This window comes from Artemia franciscana, chromosome 13, assembly GCF_032884065.1.
Source record: "Artemia franciscana chromosome 13, ASM3288406v1, whole genome shotgun sequence".
Taxonomy (NCBI): domain Eukaryota; kingdom Metazoa; phylum Arthropoda; class Branchiopoda; order Anostraca; family Artemiidae; genus Artemia; species Artemia franciscana.
Window position 1 is genome coordinate 39,525,555 of NC_088875.1, and position 24,514 is coordinate 39,550,068.

Below are 24,514 nucleotides of genomic sequence, written 5' to 3' on the forward strand. Positions count from 1 at the left end.
CAAAGGGCGTATCTGCTATATCATAGTAACGACAAAAGGTATTAAGTGGAGATTTCCAGGCCTACAACTACCATTAATATTACTATTTCTACCACCACTATTACTGCTACTAATACTACTAGTGCTATCACAACTACTACCACTACTACTACTACTCGAATGAAACTGAAACTACTTCTGACTAGGACTGCAAATAATTGTAACTGCGACTGTGACTACTTGTGACTCTGGCAAAAACTGTGACTACGACTACTCGTGACAGCGACTAGTTGTAGCTGCAACTATAACTACTTATAACTGCGATTACTCGTGACTGTGACTGAGGCTACTTGCAACTGCAACTGCTTGCGACTGCACCTACTAGTGGCTTTGGTTGACCAAATTTTAGGATTTGACTTGCAATTGGCATGTTTCAAGGAAATGTTTGAAATTTCAAGCTAGAAACAGTAGTTGTGGGACAGCAGGTTGTTAAATTGAGAATAAATGTAGACTTAAACCAAGGATTCGTCTAGCAATTGGCATTTTTTATGGACATATTGAACTTGCAAGCTAGAAACAGGGGTCACGGGACAACAGGTTGTTGAATTGAAAAAAATCCGGACTTATACCAACGGTTTGTCTTATAATTGGGATATTTTATGTAAATGTATGAACTTGTTAGCAGAAACAGTAGCCCTGGAAAAACAAGTTATTAAATTGAGAAAAAATATAGACTTAAGAATTTCTCTTGGAATTGGCATGTTTCAAGGAAATGTTTGAACGTGTAAGCTAGAAACAGTAGTTGTGGGACAGCAGGTTGTTAAATTGAGAATAAATGTAGACTTAAACCAAGGATTCGTCTAGCAATTGGCATTTTTTATGGACATATTGAACTTGCAAGCTAGAAACAGTATTTATGGGGTGACAGGTTGTTGAATTGAAAAAAATCCGGACTTAAACCATCGGTTGGTCTTGCAATTGGCAAATTTTAAGTAAATCTTTGCATCTGCGAGCTAGAAAAAGTACCCATGGAATCACAGGTTTTTAAATTAAGAAAAAAACCAGACTTAAACAAAAGGTTTGTCTTGCAATTGGTATGTTTTAAAGAAATGTTTGAAATTCAAGCTAAAAACTGCAGTCATGGGAAAACAGGTTGTTAAATTGAGAAATATGCAGAATGAAACCAAGGATTTATCTTGCAAACGGCACGTTTTAAGAAAATGTTTGAACTCACAAGCTAGAATCAGGGGTCACGGGACAACAGTTTGTTAAACTGATAAAAATTCGGACTTATACCAACGGTTTATCTTATAATTGGGATATTTTATGTAAATGTATGAACTTGTTAGCAGAAACAGTAGCCCTGGAAAAACAAGTTATTAAATTGAGAAAAAATATAGACTTAAGAATTTCTCTTGGAATTGGCATGTTTTATGGAAATGTTTGAAATCGGAAGGTAGAAATAGTAGTCATGGTGCAACAGGTTTTTAAATTGAGAAAAAAATACAGACTTAAACCAAGAACGTGTCTTGCAATTGGCATGTGTCAACGAAATTTTTGAAGTTGCAAGCTAGAAATCTTGCAATATTCTCAAATTTGGAAAACCACAAATTCTACGCGGGTTGAGGGGGTATTTTCAAGGAGCTTTTTTCCACCGGGCTATATTTTCCACGGGGGTGAGGGTAGCTTCACAGAGGAGATATTTTTCGTGGTTTATTTTCCATGGGGGGCGGGGGTATTTTCACTTGGGCTGTTTTTTTTTTTTGGGGGGGGGGGCTGAGCCTAGAAGTATTAAAAAGGTTCAAAAGAGAAAAATAACACACGAAAGCACCAGAAAAATTTTGAGGGACCCTTGATCCCCATCCCCCTGGATCCAGCCCTTTGATTTCTGTTTATTTTGGGTTTTATTTATTTATTGATAGTAAATTATGCTTCTTCCACGGTTGAATTATTTTTTATCTTTATTTATGCTCGACCTTATTTACTTTTTTTTAACCGCTTTCGTCAAAAAAATAAATTCTAAGTCAATCCACTTAAGCGAAATTATGCAACAGTCTATAGAGTTTAAGGAAAGGGTTAGTCGTCCTAACCGTGTTTGTAACATCATCTTCAATACCCTTACGGACTCCTTAGTTATTGCGCATATGCAACTTTGACACCCTGGATATGCACAGTTCATTTTCATTTAGTTCAATACTCCCTTAAAGTTTCAATTTAATGCTTTTGTTTGCTCAAGGAATATTAAAGATTGGTCGTTTTGACACCCTTGATGCGCACAGCGTCTTTTGATTTGGCTCTGCATCCTCCTCAACATTCCCTCAAATTTTTAACTAAACACCTTTATTCGCATCCTGAGATAATGCGGATGCACCTTCTTGGCCACCCGACTGGACATAGTCTTTCAAGTTAGTTCAAAATCTTCCTCAACATTCCCTGAAAGTTACAGCTCTATAAATTTTCTCTTCCTGAGGTATTTGACAAGCCCTGCTTTTCTATTCTAAAACTCATGCTTAAACTGCTGTCGATTTGCTTTATTTACGGTTGCACCTGGACATCTGGGGTCCTATAGCCCCTGAGGCATTTTGTTGGAATTTCTGACTATTTTGAGTATCTTAGCCATCTAAAAAATTTTCAGGTGTTTTTGGAGGTTACAGGGGAATGGATGACAGAAAAGGTCAAGGGAGGAGGTAGGTTGCCCTACAATCAATTTTGACTAATAAAAATGGCACCAATCACGCAAAATATGCCTTCATTTTTTTTTTAATAGAATGAAGTTGATAAACTGTGATAAACTGTAAGAATTAATAAATAAGTAATACAGAAATAAGTCTAGAAAAAAGAACATAGTTTTAGATTATTTAAAAACAAAATGGTTGCTCTTTCAAATACCATGGTCACTTTCCTGACAATGCACCGCCCCCGTGATGGTCCCGGAGGTAAAACTAAACAATTTATTTCTCCGTTGTTTTGCAACCCTTGATGCTTAATGTCTTCTTTGTTAACCGGGTTCAAGAAAAAATTATACCAAGTGATTGCAATAGAATTGTTGGATAAAATAATATGTGAATAACCAGGAAAGAAACATCATAATCTAATTAATGGAAACAGTTGTATGTGACGCACCTGATATGGACTCTAATGTTGTGCCGAATTAGTGTTCTAATGTGTCTGCACTAGGTATGTCTGTACTATTTAAAGGACGTTATTTTTGAGGGATTTCTAGTTCTTTTAAAAGCTTGTATAAATTTGTTTTCGAATTAACATTTTAGTATTAGTATTAAGTAAAATTACATCTATTATTCCTGATCAAGCTGCAAATGGGAATTTTTTCTCAATATCCCATTTTCTAGAAATATGTTTTTAAGCTTTTGGTTTCAATAAAAAACAAATATAAGTTAATTTAAAAACTTTTTCAACAAAACCAGCTTTACAGAGAAAAGTAAAGCACTAGTTTTACTGGAACAAATCGGCTACAGGAAGGTGTAGACTATTTTTAAGGAATACTCAAAATTTGCGAAAGAAAACCGGGGCAGAAAATATTTTAGAACAAAGCAAATATATTCAAAATAAGAACTAAATTTTGTCCATGAAAAGGAATATGTCAATAAAAAAACAAACAGAAGTTAATTTAAAAACATTTTCAACAAAACCAGCTTAGAGTGAAATACATTGAAAATAAGAACTAATTTTTGTCCATGAAAAGGAATATGTCATTAAAAAACGAACAGAAATTAATTTAAAAACTTTTTGAACAAAACCAGCTTTACATTAAAAAGGAAAGTGCTAGTTCTACTGGAAAAAATGGGCCACAGGAAGGTGTAGAATATTTTTAAGGAATACTCAAAATTTGCGAAATAAAAACATGGGGAGAAAGTAATTAGAACAAAGCAAATAAATTGAAAATAAGAATATGGGTACATTAATCGAATATTTTGGCTCTCTGCCTTATCTTAATATTCATATAATTTATGCCATTAAGACCTGGTAAACCGCCACCACTATTTGGGACGCTTAAGAATTTCAGGAATGGAAATTTCTTCCCTGCGTCACAGTTTATGATATGATTATGCTCTGAAAGGGAAAAACGAACATATAAATGCCATAATTCCTTTCGGCTCACTTTTCTCATCTTTCGTTTGTCAATTAAATGTGCCTTTTCCATGCAAATCATTAGTACTAAGAGCTCAGTCAGACAAAAAGTTGGCGAAGTAAAAGCATTCGTATGCTAGAATACTCTTCCAGTAATGAGTTTCAGTTTATCTTTAAGGAAAGAAGGACTTGAGATTCTTTAGAGACCCAGATAAATAAGTTTGAATGTTGAACATCCAAGGCTGACATGAAAGGCCCACAATTTACACTCATGTCAAAGGAAAGGGAGACACGATAAGTGAAACCAAACGGAAGTTGAACCTAGGTAAAACGCCTTAACCTTATCTACAGTTTAAGGCTTATGTATTCTTCTTGCTGGAGAAATATATAAATTCCAGCATTGAATATCACCTAAAACATCCAAATGTCACGCAAACAGGCAATTTTTTCTGGGATAGTCTAGGAGAGAATATTCACATATAAATGCATTGAAAAGACTCAGTCTTTGTTGGACAACTAAAAAACAAATCGAAGTCTACAATCTAGAATTGGCAACTGAAAAGTTGTGATTAGAAACACATGTATATAAATTGTTGTAATATAATTATAAATGTAAGCTTTTGTTATAAATTAGACCAATTTGGTTGCACTGATGATTATATCTTAAGTTATCAAACATCATGTTGTAAGATATCCTGTGCTTGCTGATGGTAAAAATAAAGAATAGAAAGGAACTTAGCAATTCAGCAAAATACGGAATAAATTATCTTCAAGATAATATATAGAGACTCAAAACCCTTTTAAAGGTCTACTAATTTTTTTATTCCCCAAGTACCTTATACAACCAGAAAAACATCCGTCGGTATCAAAGCAATTACCCTTTGGGATCTAAAATTTGAGAAGTAAAACGTTACACAAGCAAAATAACATACGGTTTGATGCTACTTTTAAGTGCTTTAAATAATAAAAAAAAAATATTTTATTAACTGAAATTAAGGGGCTACATCAAAACTCAAAACGAACGGAAATTATTCTATTTATGAAGGGTTACCCTCTCCAAAATACCTTACTTCTTACGCTAATGCTTTTGGCACTCCTAAAAAGCTTCCTATTCATATTACACGGGCCCTGTGTTTCCGTAGGCGTTCTTAAAAATTAGGACAAACAGTCAAACTTTAGCGTAAAGAGCAAGGTATTGAGGCGAGCAAAACGCTTCATATGTGCAATAATTTCTGTCTGTTTTGAATTTTAATGTTGCTCCTTACTTTCAGTTAAAAAAAATATTTAATTCCTATTAAATTTTCCAAATTATCAAGGTAAATATGGCTTAACCTCCATGAAATATACACCCCCATCACGGGAAAATCCTTCGTGAAAACTTCATCCAAAGTAAAGTACACCCCCTCCGTCATGTTCCTTCCAGACTTTTTCATCTTCGCTGAAAATCCCAACTCCCCGCGAAGTTTCTTGCGAAAAATTCAGCCTGAGAAATTATCCTTAGCATACTATCATTTTAAAAAGACTTTAATCTCTAATCGGTTTCATGATCACTCCGGACATACCCCCTTCCGTAGAAATTTTTTTCCGGAAATCAAAATTTTTTCCGAAAAATATCCGTATACTGTAAAAATGTCTGTATACCAATAATAGATAATACTCGTAAGCAATGGGCAGATTTCATAGGGGACTGTGGGGGGGAATTTATCCCTAAAGACATGATTTTTTCATCCTTCAACTATACCGAACAAGATGGTTATCTCAATTTTTTGATCAGGTAAATTTGGGAAATAAATCGGCGTTTTAGGTGGGTCAGTTGCCCTCCGTTTTTTTGTCACTTAAAAAGGGAACTAGGACTTATAATTTGCGTTTGAATGCGCCCTCTCTCGATCTTCTAGGAGCATTTCTTCAGTATGATCATCCCTGGAAAAAACAACAACAAATAAACATGCACCCGTGATCTCTCTCCTGGCAAAAATAGCAAAATTCAATATTTTAATATATAGGAGCTTGAAACTTCTACAGTTGGGTTCTCGGGTATACTGAATCTGATGGTGTGATTTTTATCAAGATTTCATGAATTTTAGGGGGTGTTTTCCCCTATTTCAATTATCAGTCAAATATTCTCAGGTTCGTATCTTTTGATGGGTGACACAAAACTTGATGATTTTACATATTTGGAATCAGCATAATAAGTTGATTCTTTTGATGTATTAAATAAAAAAACAAGTTTTTTTAAACTGAAAGTAAGGAGTGACGTCAAAACTTAAAACGAACAGAAATTACCCTGTATATGAAAGGGGCTGTTCCCTCTTCAACGCCTCGCTCTTTGCGCTAAAGTTTGACTCTTTCTTTCAGCTCTACTTTTTAAAATAGTAAAAACTTTAGCGTAAAGAGCAGGGCGCTCTTGAATAATCATTGAATAATCTCCCTGGAATAAAAATCTTAAAGACACAAACTTTTTTTTACATATAAGTTTTATTAATAAAACCAATTTACAACCATTAATAAAACACACTATTCTTAGGACACTGAAGTCAATATTATACAGTTGGGAGGGAGATATTTTCAACTAGAAAGAGTTTCAGTCTGGAATTATCAACAAAAATGGTGAGAGATTCGCCATAAGTATATCCACAATATCAAGAATAAAATACAGCATGAAAAGCATTACTTTTAGCCAATAAATTGAGATCTTTTGAGAGGAGGAGATGACTTATTAGAAGTAAATTCAAGGGGGCACAGGAACTTAATTCTATATTTTGTTCATCTTTTGGCTTAATTTTCTGGTGATTCCCATCCTGTGACACTCAATGGCTGACACAAAGCACCCTCTGGCAACCATTATCAAATATATGTCAATTTTTGGGCATTTTCCTGCAAAGATAACCGTTTACACCGGAATTGATCATTCAAACTTAATGAAAAACCCCAATAACGTTTCTTCTGAAAACTCCTGGCAATCGAGGCCAGCGTGGCACATTCTACCCACCAAATAGCAACCTCTAGAACAACTTATGACACCAAATGGTTTTTCGACAAATTTTTACAAAAGAGATAGCTTAATAAAATAAAAATGACCATTCTTTTTGTTTCAACAGCAGATCGTTTAAACTTAATGAAAAAAACATTAACGTTCCTTCTGATGACTCCGGGCACTTGAGGCAAGCGTGGCACAATATACCAGCCTGATGAAAGACTTTGGCGCAATTATCATAACTAAGGGTTTTTCAATACTTATTTCCGACAAAAATAACTGTATAAACTAAAAACGACCACTGTTTTGTTTGAACAGCTGAAACTCACTGTTTCATTGTTAAATTGCGATTTTCCATGGCGATTCCAAACCTGTGACAAGCAATGGCTGACAAAAGACAACCTCTGGCAATCAATGTCACATATATGGTATTTTCGAACATTTTCTTCCAAAAATCTCAGTTTATATTAGAATAAATCGTTTAAAATTAATGAAAACGCCGAATAGCCTTTCTTCTGATGACTCCTGGCAATTGATGTCAGCCTGGCACAATCTACCAGCCTGATGACACTCTAGAAAGCAAATTGACACACCTAAGGGCTTTTCAACCTTTTTCCAGTAAAAATAACTTTATAAGCTAAGAATAACCATTAAAGTTTTGAACATTGGAAATTTGCAATTTCATTCTTAGATTGTGATGTTCCATAGTGATTACCTGCCTATGAGAGTCATTGGCTGACACACGATACCTCCTTGTAAACATTATCACACACTTGGCGTTTTTCGGGCATTTTCCTGCAATAACATCCGTTTATACTAGATTCCATCGTTAGAACTTGATGAAAAAACAAAATAGCGTATCTTTGTTGACTCCTGTCAATTGATATCAGCGAGACTCAATCTACCACCCTGATGACATCCACTGGCATACATTGCCACACCTATGGGGTATTCAGCCTTTTCCCTCATGAGAAATAACTATAAACTCAAAATGACCATTCTTTTTATTTGAACAACAGAAAATTGCCATTTCATTGTTAGATTGCAATGATCCATAGAGATTTCTAACCCATGATAATTAATAGCTGACACAAGGCACCCTCTGGCAACCATTATAACATATATGGCATTTTCGGGTATTTTCCTGCAAAATTATCCGTTGAAACTAAAACCAATCTTTAAACTCAATGAAAAGCCCCAAGTAACGTTCCTTTTGATGACACCTGGCAATTGAGGCCAGCATGAAACAATCTACCAGCCTGATGACACCCTCTGACACACATGTTCACATGTAAGGGTTTTCAGCCCTTATTTCCTACAAAAATTATTTTATAAACTAAAAAATACCATCGTATTGATTTGAACATCGGAAAATTGCCACTTCATTATTAAATTGCAATGTTCTATGGCAATTCCAAGTCTTTGGAACTCAATGGCTGACACATGGCACCCTCTGGAAACTATTATCGCACATATGTCATTTTTTGAACTTTTCATTGAAAATTATCCTTTTACGCTAGAATTGGTCATTTAAACTTAATCAAAAACTCCAATAAGATTCCATCTAATGACTCCAGGCAATTGAGGGCAGCCTCGGATTATCTGCCAGCCCACGTACACCCTTTGGTACACATTATCATACCTAAGGCTGTTTAACCCTTTCTTCTACACAAAAATAACTTTATAAACTAAAAAACCGCCATTATTTTAATTGAACAGAGGAAAATTGCAATTTAATTGTTAGATTGCAATGTTTCATGGTAATTTAGAGCCAGTGACAGTCAATGGCTGACAAACGGTACCCTTTGGGAACCATTATCATACATACGGCATTTTAAGCCATTTTCTCCAAAAATATCCGTTTGCATTCGTTTGTGTCCGTTTACTAGAATAGATCGTTTACAATTAATGAAAAACCCTCGATAGCGTTTCTTCTCATGACTCCTGGAGAAGGGAAGCCGGCGTGGTACAATCTACCAGCCCGATTACACCTTCTGGTGCACATTATCACCCTGAAGGGCTTATAAGCTGTTCACCAAAAAAAATAACTTTATGAACTAAAAATAACCGTTGTTTTTATTTGAACAGCGGAACTTTGGCATTTCAATGTTAGACTGTGATGTTCCATGGAAATTGCCAGCCTTTGACACTAAATGACTGACAAACGGCACCCTCTAAAGTTATAAGACATTATAGCACATATGGAAAATATTCGTATATACTAGAATCCATGGTTTAAAATTAAGGAAAATTTCCCAATAGCTATTCTTCTGATGACTTCTGGCAATTCTCTGCCTGTGAAAATCAATGGCTCACTTATGGCAGCCTTTGGCAAGCATTATCACATGATGTGTATCACCCCAAAACTGAATATGTGACGTCTCAAGAGAAAACATTATGAACTATTTTGTAAAATAAATTCAAAGCATTCGTATTTATGATAATATGCCATATGCCATTATTTCAATTAAAATATTGTATCGCATTTTTTCGTAGGTTTCTATTATTTTTAGGGTCCGTTAAGAACTCCCACATTTAGAATGTTAATTAAAAATTCAGAGAGGCAAGAAAAGCAAATTTCAGAAACATAAAAACATACTACTACGGGGCTCATAGGTGGTCTGCTAAAGTCTCAAATGGGATAGCATGTTTTTTTTTCAAAAGTCTAGAGAGATCAGTTAGAATTTGGGAGATTTTTTAGAGATTTACTCTTACAGAATAATATAAACTTGTTCAAATCATAAGAAAATAGTGCTTCTTAGAGATTTTTTCTTTAGATATTTTCTTAGAAAATGATATAAATTTTTTCAAAACATAGGAATATATTCCTTCTTAGAGAATTTATATAGATGTGACATAAACTTCTTCAAAACATAGGAAAATATTTCTTAGAGAATTTTAAAGACCTTTTTCTTAGAGAATGATGTAAACTTGTTCAAAACATAGGAAAATAATCCTTGTTAGAGCATTTTTTTTAGATATTTTCTTAGAGAATGACATATACTGGTCCAAAACGTAGGGAAATAATCCTTCTTAGAGAATTTACAGAGATGCTTTCTTAGTGAATGATAAAAATTTGTTCAAAATATAGGTAAATACTTCTTAGAAATTTTTAGATACCTTTTCATAAAGAATGATATAAACTTGTTCAAAACATAGGAAATTAGTACTGCTCAGAGAATATATAGGGAGGTTTTCTTAGAGAATGATGTAAACTTGTTTAAAACATAGGAAAACAGTCCATCTTAGAGACTTTTTAGAGATTTTTTTAGAGAACAATATAAACTTGTTAAGCTAGGCAATCTAGCCTAACTTAACTTAAGCTATCATGTTTAGGTTAGGTTGGGTTAACCTAACTTACTAGGCTATATCCTTCTCTAAGAAAACGTCTCTAAAAATTCTCTAAGAAGCACTAGTTTACTCTGTTTTAAACAAGTTTATATCGTTCTCTAAGAAAGTGTCTCAAAATATTATCTAAGAAGCACTATTCTCCTTTGTTTTTAACAAGTTTATATGATACTCTAAGAAGATATATATAAAAATTCTCAAAAAAGGACTATTTTCCTATATTTTCAACACGCTCATATTATTCTATAAGTCGCAAAAAATTCTCTAGAAAGGATTACTTTCTTAGTTTTGAACAGGTTGATATAATTCTCTAGGAAAACATCTCTAAAATGTCTCTAAGAAGGACTGTTTTCCCATGTTTTGAATAAGTTTATATTATTCTCTATAATAAGTGGTAGATAAGTGGTAGCAGGGGGGGGACTAGTTGCCCTCTCATCACTAAATAATTTCTGAGACCAAACTTACTAATCATGATAAAAGTAAAATCGCGAAGAAAGAAAGAAAATGAGGACAATAAACAGCCCGTGACATAATTTAAAAACTATCAAAATATTTCGGCAAAGACCTCCTCTTGACCGTCCTCAGTGCAGAATAAAACTGATGAAAATATTGAAACCAAACGTTAAACAAAACCGCTACGGTGGTTATCTAAAAATATTAGTCACATACATTTACGAAAAAGAATGCGCGGGGGAGGGGGGGGGGCTAGTTGCCCTTTGGTCACTTTTGACTGTTAAAAAGGGCCCTAGAACTTCCGATTCCCAATTGATTCAGCCCCTTTGTTGTTTATACGACCATCCCTTCCGTGAAAACCTTATATGTTAACAATTTGTAACTAGCGTAGCTTATGGCCCTTGCCATGCGAGCTGAAGGGGGGGTGATTGACATCTCCAACGAAATAATTACCATTTTGAATAAAATAGCTATCTCAAAACTATCATTGAATATATTTGGAGAAAAAAATGATTATTTGGGGAGGGGTCTGGTTACGCCACAATCTCTTTTGACTCTTAAAGAGGGCACTAGAACTTTCAATTTCCAATCGAATAAGCTCCTTTCTAAGTTTTCACCACAACTCGTTCCATAAGAAGTGCCTTGGTGAAAAAAGTAATAAGAAAAAATACTGCATTGTGCCCACTTGATTCTTTACTTAGGCAGTGCTATTGTGTTTTCAATGAAATGAAGGGGTTTGAAAAATATTTTTACCTGCATTTCTTCGATCAATTTCTGTGTCAGTCAAAAAGTTTTGGGAGGGGGGCTCCCTTCGACACGGAATTGAGTTTGAATGATAATCAGGCCTTTTAGTAGTTTAGGAAGGGACGGATGGGGACGGGCAGCATTACTTTTATTTAAACTAGATTAGCCTAGAGATATAATTTTTGGGGTGTTATGTTGATTCAGAGGAAAATAAAGATATTCTTCAAATCTAAATTGTTTTAAGTAAGTTGCAAATGATGTTCTGGCCTTTAGAAGGCTTAGGAGTCGTTGGGAACGCTGATGTAAGACAATTTAAATTATTCTTTTTATTAAAGTAAAAACAATGCAGTATTAGTGAACTATGATAAATACTTGAAAAGGAATTAATGAAAACTATTCTTTCAAAAAATAGTCACTGAAGTCTAGAGGTGTAGACTTCTAGACCTCTAGAGCCTAGATAGTCACTAGATTGTCTAGAACCACTAAATAGTCACTAGAATCTAGAATCAATCAAAAATGTTATTCCATAAAATATTCACAGAAGTCTCGTGACTCTCGAGATCTCTTGAATCTAGATAGTCACTAGAGTTTAGAATTAATCAAAAATGTTGTTCCATTAAATAGTTACTGAAGTCTAGAGGTCCAGACTTCTAGATCTCTAGATAGTCATTAGAGTTACTATATAATCACTAGAGTCTAGAATTAATGAAAAACGTTGTTCCATAAAATAGTCACTTAAGTCTCAAGGTCCTTTTGTGGTACTTCCTTTTTCTTTTAAGTTTAAGTTGATTGTGCAGTGTAATTTATGTTCGCGTCGAGTCTCACTAATTCATTAATATTAATTTCGTCTAATTTTCGATGTGAATTATCATATATCTTTACTTTTTCCGGTCTTAGATTTAACATTATTCTTTAGTTTTCTTTGAAAAATCTTTTTATGATCAAGCTTTCTTTCAATTGCTGGTAAAAAGGCGCAGTTAGGTTGGTGGAGTTTCTTTAACGGGCCTGGGCGTTAACATGTTGATTTATAATGAGCTTTTCCAGATTCAGATGCATGTTCGCACACTGGTATCGATAAAAGAAGGAGTTCTTTCCTCTTCTAGGTTTTCTTTTCTGTCAAATAGTTTTTAGTCTATTTTACAGTACATTTTCATTTCTTTTTCCTCTGTTTTCAAATTTTTTCATGATAATACAATTCCAATAAGTAATATTTATCGAAGAAAATGCTAGTTTTACTGTCTTTCATCTATAGATGAATCAAAGTAAATAGTAGAAGTGTATGATGGACCTTGAACCGTAAATTTAAACCACCTAACGCAAAAAACAAAATATCTAACAAATCATATAGAGATTTGTATAAAATCATATCTTAGCAGAATCAAGACTACTTAAAACTGTTAGGCTTGAAAACTCTGGTCAAAGCTTGAAATTGGGTCAAATCATTCATCCCTGAAAGTCATTTTTGGACTGGTCTTCCAGTTTCCTTTTAAGACTATAAACTACATTTTCAAAAACCAAAAAAAACAAAGAAGTCATGTATACATCTCGAAAAAATACATGAGCAGCCCTTTTTCATGAATTGAGTGTTTCGCAATTCTTTTCCACCAACTGGAATTAATTTTTTTTTTTAGAGGTAGTGAGCAAAAATTACGGTTGGCTCACCATACGACTAGTCAGCTTTGCTTACACTCTCTATCTCGAGTTCTGGTCCCTATTTCGAATTCTGTTTTTCTGGACTACATTCACTTTAATACCAAACCGTCCATTTCCATCACTATGCTACACCTTACCGCCTTTAAGAAATGTAAGTTCTTGCCCCTTCCGACAAGAAAAAACAATTGTCCTATATATGTTTACGGAGCTTTATCATGCTATATATTCAAGATTCGTTTCTATTTTCTAATGAAAGCAATTATGTTATATCTACGATATTCACTAAACGAGTAATATTAAGCTAGGATAATTATAAGTTCTGTCTTGAGCATAGCAACAGTTTCATTAATTTTTTGACCCATGGGAACTTATAATTAGTAGCTTTGTTGAAAGTCTTACCAAGTTTGAAATTCCTCCTTTTCCTAAAAAAAGGGCTACGTTCAATACCACGGGAAGTTTTGTTTTTCATTGTTTTTTGTCTCTTAAAAGCACCCTCCATCAGTAAGGCCACCAAGGGAGTTTTTCTGCGGTCTGTATATTTTTTCTCTTTTTTCGTCAATGGCGTATTATATTTTCTCTAACGTGATAATTTCTTTTGCTCGTTGTTTAGTTTTGGCCAAAATTTTGGCCAAAACATATTTTTATCAGAATCCAAAATTCTTCTTTTTCCAAAGAAAAGGACTGGTTTTCTAAGACAAAGGAGATCACATTATTGGTATTATAGCTTTTGATCTCGGAAGCATCATGCATCGGTAGGGATACCAACATAAATTATCCCAGAACGGACTAACGTTTGTTTTATTATTCTTTTGTCAAAAGATTATGATATTATCTCTAACGTGAAGAAGTTTTAGTTTTTTGTAGTTTGGGTCGAAGTTTTGTTTTCAAAATAGAATTTTGACCGGCTCCTTTCAAGTTTAAAATTCCTCCTTTCCTCAACAAAGGACTATTTTTCCATGCCATAGGATATTTTGTTATTCAGATCGTAGTAATTGCTCTGGTAAGTATCGTCTATCTGTAATGACACCCTTTTTCTAGGAGGTGCTAATGTTTGTATTATTTTGTTTTCTTTGTCAAAGAACTAAAGGATTTTCTCTAGTGTAGAAATATTCACTCTGATCTATAATTTACTCTAGTTAATGTTTTTTTCCAATCATATCAAGCTGAAAATCCATCCATCATCTAACAAGAGGACTATTTTTTATACCATAAGAAAGTTCGTTTTTATCGGTTGAATTCGTAGAAGCACCGTTTATTCGTAAGGCCATCAATAAAAATTTTCCAAGGTTTGAATTTTCTTCGTTGGTTTTATAATAAAATATATTATTTTTAGTCAGTTCTATAATTTTGTCAATTTGGTCTATTTCCTATCATTTCTAAAAGAAAAAGACTATTTTCAATGCTATAAGAAATTGTATATTTCATAATTTATTTTTAGCTCTCAGAAGCATCACTCATCATTAAGAAGACCAACAGAATTTTTCCTAGAGGGAGCTAAAGTTTGTACAATTATTTTTTTTGTCAAAAAAGGTTAAATTTTGTCTAATGTGAAACAAATCTAGTCTGTTTTGCAATTATGGTCAAACCCAATCAAGTTCAAAATCCTTCCTTCTCCAAAAAAGGACTATTTTATATACCGTATGATATTTCGTTATTCATAGTTTTGGCTCTCGTAAGTACAGCTTATCCGTAGGGTAAATAAAGGAATTTTTTACTAAAAGAAGCAGCTGTCAGTATTTTTACCTTTCTATTTTGTCATAATTTTTCACTAACGTGAGCAATATTTAATCTGTTGTATGATTTCAGACTTCTAAGAAAGTTTACTGGCAGGTATCTCCAACAACTGTTTTCTCCCTATATTGGAATTGCAATCCCTTTTTATGAGAGATTTTTACATTTTTGCAGTATTTTAATCAGGTGTATTTCGAACAATTTGCCACTTTTCTTTTTTGGAATTATTATCAGCTATACTCGGCAAAGTTTATAAAAACAGAATGAAATTCTAAGAAATTGTTTTAGGATTTAACTTAGCTATTAAGCCTGTTCAATTTTGTTCCTTTGTTCTTTTCATGTGTCTACAAAACAGGTTAAAAAATTTCGGATTCATCTCTTTTTCCAAGTCTTGGTTTCCAATTCCAAGATCCAGGGACTTAAATAAAATGACTATAAATTTTTGCTGCTTTCCAGAATTCTTTAATAAAACTCATTTCCCTGGAAAACCATTTTGTGGTACTGTTCTAGGACACCATCTGACATTTTAAATAAATAATTTTTTCTATTCTTACCCATTTTTTTTTGTATCGTTTGTATATCATTCATGTCCTAAATACTAATACTACTTTCAACGTAAAAGATGTATCTTAAGAAACACAAACATTGGATAATGAGAGTTTCAACAGACTTAAAGTAATTCTAACTTTAGCGGAAGGGCTACAAGCTATGAACGTTGCCCATCGTTTAGATATACTATTGGTTATTAGGAAGTTTACAGATGTTTTTCAGGGGGAATTTTTCTGGTTGGGTGGGGTGGGGGGTCGGAGAAGGTGGTTACATGGGAGGATTTTTACATGAAGGAATATTTATGGAAGAGAATTTTCCATGAAGGGGGCGTCGCTTTTCCCAGCATTATTTAAAAAACGATCAGAAATTAAATAGAAAAACATGTTTTTTCAACTAAAAGTAAGGAGCAACATTAAAACTTGAAATGAAAAAAAAATTATTACATATATGAGGGGGGTCTCCCCGTCGTCAATACCTCGCTCTTTACGCTAAAGTATTTTAGTATTTTCAAAAGAGCTATTTATTCTAATTAAACAGCTTTTGTGATTCAGGGGTCTTTCTTATAGAATTGGAACGAAATTCGAACTTTAGCATAACTAGATCTACGTTGCAAGGGTAACGTGAGGTGTTGGGGCAACCTTTGCGGCTTTGCCGAGTAAAGTGTTGAGAAAGCTACATTTTGGTTTTGTTTCCTCGCTTCGGTTAAACGCTGAAGTTGTTAATCTGTAAGGATCTTAAAATAAATACTAGGTACACCAACTTACAAAACTTGCAAACCCCTCATTCAACTAGAAAAGGTTGCAAACCCCTTATCGCTGAAGATGATTGTAGCCTAAAGGCTGATTATTACTTACAAGTCCCCTACATGTCTTACCACTGGAACCAAATTGGTCTTACCATCAAATACACCGGAAACAAATAATAGGTATACCGACTAGCAAAAGTAGCCAACCCCTCATTGCTGAAATTGATTAAGATCTAGCAGCCAACTGTTGCTTAAAAATCCCCTATATATCTCACATTTGGTATCGGCCTATTTTTGGTTTCAGTGTGTACCTTAGTATTGAAGTTGTCAACCCCTTTAAACTTTCAAACTGGTGTATCTCATGAAAGAATTTTTCTACTTAAAAATTAATGAAATATACTTTCATCAGCTCATCAAGAGCTATCGACTGCCATCGAAAAAAATCTATCTGTCTTAGTTCAAAAATTGCCTTTTTTGCCATTGGCCAAGTTCCTAACGTCATCGTTTAGAAAGGGGCAAAGGATAAACTCTAATTTCTGTAGCAATGAGAGAACTTTTAAAGTTTGGGAGGCACATCTGATACTATTTCTGTATCGGCCTATTTTTGGTTTCAGTGTGTACCTTATTACTGAAGTTGTCAACCCCTTTAAACTTCTAAACTGATATATCTCATGAAGCAAATTTTTCTACCAGAAAATGGATGACATATGCTTTGATCAGCTAATTAAGAGCAATCGCCTGCCGTCGAAAAAAAATAATCTATATCTGTTTTAGTCCAAAAGTTGACTTTTTTGCACTAAGCCAAGTTTCTAACGTCATCACTTAGAAAGGAGCAAATGATAAAGTCTAATTTTCTTAGTAATGAGAGAACTTGTAAAGCTAAAGAGGCACATCTGATACCATTTCTCTACCCCATTCCCAAGTGCGAAAAACCAAATGATAAACTCAGCTGAAATCACGAGCAGAAATGGGTAGAAATAATAGATGGCAGCACTTTCGGTCCCACATTTTTGTTTCTGTAAACTTTTCTATTTATCACTCGAAGAAGATATATTGGCTGTGGGGCCGGGTAACTGCCGCATATATTTAACACTTATAGATTTTAGTCCATCTTCAATTGAAACTGGTGCCTGCCTGCCAGAACGGAGCTTTCCACTCGAAAGCAGAAACATGGTTTGATGAAACGCAAGCTTGCAATATAAGCTACATATATACATATAAATAAATATACATATATATATATATATATATATATATATATATATATATATATATATATATATATATATATATATATATATATATATATATATATATAAATATAAATACTAGCTATTGGTATATATATATATATATATATATATATATATATATATATATATATATATATATATATATATATATATATATATATATATATATATATATATATACATATATCGTACGCCGCCAGGCCCCATCATGGAACGCGGCTGGCTTCTATATATGGACTCTCATTGTCCCTTGTGTTCTAACCGCAGACACTGCTGGGTCCCGGCGCCTTCACCACCGGGCCCCATCTTTGCACGCGGCAGGCTTCTATATATAGATTCTCATTGTCCCTTGTGTTCTAACCACAGACAGTGCTGGGTCCCGGCGGCTTTGCCACCGGTCCCCGCAGGCCCCAGCATTGCACGCGGCAGGCTTCTATATATGGATTCTCACTGTCCCTTGTATTCTGGGTCCCGGCAACGCTATGTCATTTTTGGATCGAATTGATGACGTAAATTGGTTTAGTTTTCTGTGTTAAGGTTTTCAAATTGCTTTAATCCATTGTCAAAATATATTAAAATATTTGTGCAATCACCAGTTTTTACATTTTAAGCAATTTAATAAAATTTAAAAAGAGTCTCAATTTTTTGAGCTCGTATAACGGTAATAACGTGTAACGGTGTAACGGTAAAGATAGTGTAACACACAAACGGACGGACGAATGGACACTACGTTTATATATATATATATATATATATATATATATATATATATATATATATATATATATATATATACATATATATATATATATATATACATATATATATATATATATATATATATATATATATATATATATATATATATATATATATATATATATATATATATGTATTTATATATATGTACATAGTTAATATCTAGATTTTAACTTCTGAGAGGAAAGTTTTCTTTATTAATATTTAAATTCCCTTTTGACTGAAAGTATAAGAAGTCTAATTCTAATTCTCATTTGTTGCGTTTGCAGGTCCGAGAAGCTACGACAAAACGGCTTTAAAAGGTTAATTAAGAGACTTGCTAGTGGCTACTTATAAAATACAAACAGTAGTTTTTACCAAATTAATTTTACTTACTTACGTCAGCTGACCTGGATGCGAAGATACAAATATAATTTTTTGATTTAAATTTTTGTACCAAATAGGGCATTCAAAAGAATATTAAGATCTTTCTTAATTCCTCTTTACAAGAAGCATGAAGAGATCTGAGAAATTAACAAGAAATTAAATAAGTAACAGTAACAGTAACAGTAACAATAACAGTAACAAGAAATTAACAGCATCCTGTTTATATGTTTTGCTATATCAACATTTGTCTAACATGACGACCAGTTAGCGTCTTCATATTCTTCGCGAGAAAAAATTAAAATACATATTTCTTACATTTGAATCTCTAGCACAACCTTTATCTATAATGAAAGACTTAATTGTTATTCTGCTTAAACAATTTTTTGCTTTCACTCTTGAAGTCGAGTTTACACGTAAATTTTGCCAGAAGAATGGTTTGGAAATGCTAAGTTTGTTTGTCCTACCTCTCAGACAAAAAAATAACATGGCAGATGCTTATGAACAATCGTAGATATCCCAGCTGGTGCCCATATACCTTTTTAGGAAATATTTTTGAAGAAAAATGAAGATTAAAGAGCATCGGAAATCCGTAAGAAAGCCACTGTAGATCGAAACAATAGTTGAAGTAGTAGAAATAGTAGTAGTGGCGGTGACAGTAGTGTTAGTAGTAAATGTGGCAGTAGTAGTAACATTGGTAGTACTGTGAAAATATTGACTTTTGGTCAACTGATCTTCCCCTTTAAGTATTCTCTGAAAGTTCCAAGTTGCTACCCTAATCAATTCTTGAAAAAGACTCTTTTGGCAATCTGCGTGCACATTGTGGTTTTTGGTTTGATTTAAATTTTCCCTCAATATTTTCTCAAATTTTAACCTTCGTAAACCATAGGCACTCATAAGCCTTGATAGTGCTACTACCATAGTAGTAATGGTAGTAGTAGGAAATTAGTAGGAAATTATTAGCAGAACTTACGATTTTTTCCAATCAAATGAACCTTATTTTAAGTTTATACAACCACCCATTCCATAAAAACCCTATGTACCCCCTGGCCATAACTTACAACCCTTGTACCTTGGATTTGGAGGGTTGTTTCAACCCTGGATAAATTAAAATTATCTCACGATTTCATTCAGATACATTTGGGGAAAAGGGGCTTCGGAAAGGGGTAAGCTAGTTGCCTTTCGCCACTTTCAACTCTTAAAAGGGAATTAGAACTCCATTTCTAATCAAATAAGCTTCCCCTGAAGTTTAGACAACCACTCCTTCCATAAAAACCTTATATGCCCCGGGCACAACTTAAAACCCTCCCCCAGGTTTTGGAGGTTTTTAAAACCCCGAGGCCTTTGTTATATGATCTGTGTACTATTTAAAATAAAATAGCCGTTCTAAAATTTCTATTGCATACATTTGGGGAAAAGAGAACTTAGGGGGAGAGGGGCTAGTTCTGATCATTTTTTACTTTTAAAAGGGCACTGGATCTTTCAATTTCTAATCCAATGGACCCCTTTTGAATTTTTTCGACAACTCCTTCTGCACGAACTGCCCAGGTCAGAAGAAAAAAAAAACAAATAAATAACACATTGCGCCCACATCGGTCTTTACTTAGGCAGCACTATTGCACTCCCTATGATGTGCTGTCAGATTCAAACCTGTGAGTGACAAAAATATTTTCCCAGGAAAATTTTTTTTTATGGTTTCGTCGTGTAATATTTCATAGAAATTACACTATATAGCCTAATGTACAAATCTTCCTATATTTTAAAAATGTGCCTCTTTGGTTTTCGAGGAGGAGAAGTGACTCTCTTAAGAGACTCATTATTGTGAATTTTTTATCGATGTATTTATAAATTTTTCTTGAAAAGAGTTCCATATTTTCCTTTTGAAAATTGGCACCCTGTGATTTTCTGGTCTGGAAAAACCGATCTAGATAAGTCACGAGTTGAAAAAATTTGTTTAGAGCCTGAATGTTGGAAAATAAGAATTTATGAGTGACACCATTTTTACAGAACATTTCAAGAGCATAAATTACATCATTTTCCCCCTAAGAGCGATCGTATCGTTCTTAGCGTCTATGACACAGGTAAAATTACGAAGAAAACATATCTAAGGGTAAAATACCAAGTGTAATGATTATATTTACAAAAGGCATTTAAGCAGTTTTATAGCACTTTAAAGACAAATACGTAGTTTAGCAATTGCTCAAAATGAAAAAAACTGAAACATCAAATGAGACAAGATCAAGAGGACGACCCAAGATCAAGGTGACTACCCGGCAATAATATATTCACAATGGATGAGAATGAATAACCTAGTCAATCAAATCTGGCAAGACCAGTCTGAGCCGCTAAGACAAAGGGCATTAAAAATATGTATGAAGCAACAACAAACAAAAATAAAGATCAAAGATGTATGAGGTTAGAATATTAGTGAAAGCGAGAATTATAACGAGCTGAAACCAAAAATAAAGAACAAAGAAATATGCGGTTAGAATATAAGCACCAGTGGGAATTACAATGAGTCGAGAATTAAAATGAAGAACAAAGAAATATACGTTTACAGCATGTACTATAATGAGAATCAGAACAAATCAAAAATGAAAGTGAAGAGCAAAGTAATACGTCGTTAGAAGAGATGCGACAGGAAAAACAAAGAAATATGTGCTTAAAAGACAAGTGGCGGCAAGAATTACATCGAGTCGACAGCGACAATGAAGAACAAAAAATATGCGGCTACAAGACATGTGTCATCGAGAATCAGAAGCAATCATAAATAAAAGTGATGAAAACAGAAACGTCCGGTTAGGAGATACGCGACAGGGAGAGTCAAAAATTGAAAGTTAAGAACAAAGAAATATGCGGTCTAAAGATAGGTGGCAGCAAGAATTACAGCGAATAATTGAAATCAAATACACATTATGGAAATTTTGTTACTCTATCTGAACATATGTTTTATTCAATAGTAACACATTAAAGTAATATATTAGAGTAATTAGATCATCAGAGATGTTGAGTAAGAAAGGTCAGTCTTCCAGATTTTCAAGCCTAGTACAAAGATAAAATTTAAAAATTCCTTTTTTAGCCCTTCCTAGACAGTGTAATTAGCTTTAGCTTAAATTATAAATTTGTAATAACTGTTTCTTGCACGTTTGTGCATGGTAAAATATTAATTGTTTATTTAAGTTTCTTACTAAATCATTAAATTATTATTTACAAATACTAATATTCTATTAGCAAATTAGACTCCGGCTATACTCTTAAATATGTTATTCATTTAAATTACTTGTAATTCGGAGGAAATTTTGCTAACTGTTTTACATGAATCAGATCCCAGAATCTTCTGTTAAATATTTCTGGTGCCTTAAGGAACGGTAAAACTCAGAGAAGTATAAATGAATTTTATACGCCTAGTTTCCTTTAAAGCTTATTTAGATAAAGGAGCTTTTGAATTACCAAGCTTTTTCTTGAGTAAACTTCGGAAAATCTCATGTAAAAATAAACTCTAAGAAGATTTTTGTAGAAACTATATTGACTTTGCACCGAAATTCAAGACAGTAAACAAAAAGTAAGTGATGTTATGTGTTTTGAGAAGCAGAATTTTGAGGATTATTAGTTCTGTCAACAAGAAAACAAAATCATAATTATTTTTTGTTAAGAACGAGGAAAGTTTTTGTTTAGTTGAATACAATCTACTCGGCTCTGTTTTCATTTGTGAAATTTCTTATGATTGGAGAAGACGACAAGATGGCAAAATTGCCTCTAAGAGAGTCTCAGGGGGTAAATGTTTTAAAAAATATTACATAATTTTTTTTACAAGTAAATTCTCTTATTATCTGTATATTAGTAGCAAACGTGTAATTGTATCAAAATGAATTTCCTTACCACTGACGACATTTACAGATAGAATTGCTATCAGCAGAATGTTTTGTGCTCCATTATCTGGAGCACAATGTGCTCTTATTATCTGTATATTAGTAGCAAACGTGTAATTGTATCAAAATGAATTTCCTTACCACTGACGACATTTACAGATAGAATTGCTATCAGCAGAATGTTTTGTGCTCCATTATCTGGAGCACAATGTGCTCTTATTATCTGTATATTAGTAGCAAACGTGTAATTGTATCAAAATGAATTTCCTTACCACTGACGACATTTACAGATAGAATTGCTATCAGCAGAATGTTTTGTGCTCCATATAATTTTGAGACCCATCTCCTTTCTTGTTCCGTGCTGAGATCCTTCTGAAATAAGGAAGACGGATTAGCATAAATCCAATTAAGTTCGGCTTTCCTTGTTACTAATGGATTCTAAGATCTATTAAGCTCTTAGGTAAGAAGGTCCAATCAGTGTTTATTATGAAATGATCCAGTAGCTGATGATGTTAGCCAGGCATGCTTTAAGGAATAAGTAATAAGCTTCCGTTTATCATAAGCTTAATTCCTTTTTTTTATCACAAAAAGATTAGGTGTATTAAAAGAAAACGCGTATCTAAAAAGATACTTATTCGTTCGGGGTTACTGCTGCAAGGACCATAGAATTAATAAAATAGACTAAATGTTAACTAGACAAAAAATGTTAAATGAGAAGATGATGTTCATAGACATAGGCTTCTCTTCAACGATTCCATGGCACCGAATTATAACTATTTTCATTGGGGTGATTGTGTCGAACCCGCGGTCATTGAATATCGGAGTCAGGTTCTCTTAAACAGAATCAAAGTTCTAGCCTCCTTTAAGTGATAAGGCTCTAGCGTTGCTTCGATGCTTTATTATTATTATTATTATTATTATAATTTATTTCAAGAGGCGCTTAACTTTGAAAGGGTGGTCATATAAACCTTGGAGGGGGCCCATTCAATCAGAAATTAAGAGTTCTAGTACACTTTTTAAGAGTCAAAAGCGATTTGAGGACAACCAGTCCCCTTCTCATGCCCTTTTTTCCTCAAATGCACACGATCACAATTTTGAGATTGCTATTTTGCTCAAAATAGTTCAAGTTCAAATAGCTACGCCTCCTGGGTTGAGGACATGTTTTATCTTGGCTCTGTAAAAAGACTTATGGTAATAAGGTGAAACTTAAGGGAATATTGAGAGGGGTGCCAAACGCACGAAAACACACTATGTGCTTACTGGTTTTAAAAAGAGAATATTAGTAATTTCTAAGTAACGGCGTTGGGTATTAAGTTGAAACTTTCAAGGCATGTTGAGAGGATGTCGATGAGAGATTACTGGGCAACCAGCCTCCTTACCCTTTCCTTGCCCCGCTCAGGTGCCCCTTCTGATCAACACTGATCTAAATTTGAAGCTGTCATTTTATTCGAACAAGTCAAAAAGTTTAATGGCTGTGCCTCTGGGGATGCCATGCCCTTCGCAGCCCCGAGATGTGGGTTATAAATCCTGCAATTTGCCCATTGTTCACTTGCAGGATTCATCGTTAGGAAAAGGAGAAACATTTGGTTTTGGATGTATCCATAAAGACAAAGCTATGAAACTGAAACTTTAGAGATTTTTCTGTAGTATCTCAAAATAAATCAAAAGGTGCTATGTGTATTTAGTTTGTCAAAACTGGGTCTGTAGTATCTCAAAAACGGCTGAGGGTATTAAGTTGAAACTTTCAGGAAATTTTGATGGGGATATTTTAAAATTGTTAGGGGCTGCCAGATGCCCTCCTTTGCCCTTTCTATTTGCCATCCCTCCAAATGTTTTAGATCAAATTTTCAAAATAATATTCTTGTTCAAAGTAGTCTAAAGGTAAAATAACTATGCCTAAGGGGATGGCATTACACAGCACAGCTTTGGAGAAGAACGTTAAACACAATAAAAACATACTTTGTACATGCTAGTTGTCAAAAGGGCGTATCAGCAATATCAAGGC

The 24,514-nt window shown here is 33.8% G+C and overlaps 1 protein-coding gene across 1 annotated transcript in view; it reads right to left on the reverse strand.

Moving 5' to 3' along the window:
• Nucleotides 1–22,876, reverse strand: part of LOC136034921 (zwei Ig domain protein zig-8-like) — an 85,739-nt gene extending 62,863 nt beyond the window's left edge. The window contains exon 1 of the mRNA XM_065716432.1: nt 22,782–22,876. The gene's annotated coding sequence lies outside the window, so the exon portion shown is untranslated. The remainder of the gene's footprint in view (nt 1–22,781) is intronic.
• Between the last annotated feature and the right edge of the window lie 1,638 nt (nt 22,877–24,514).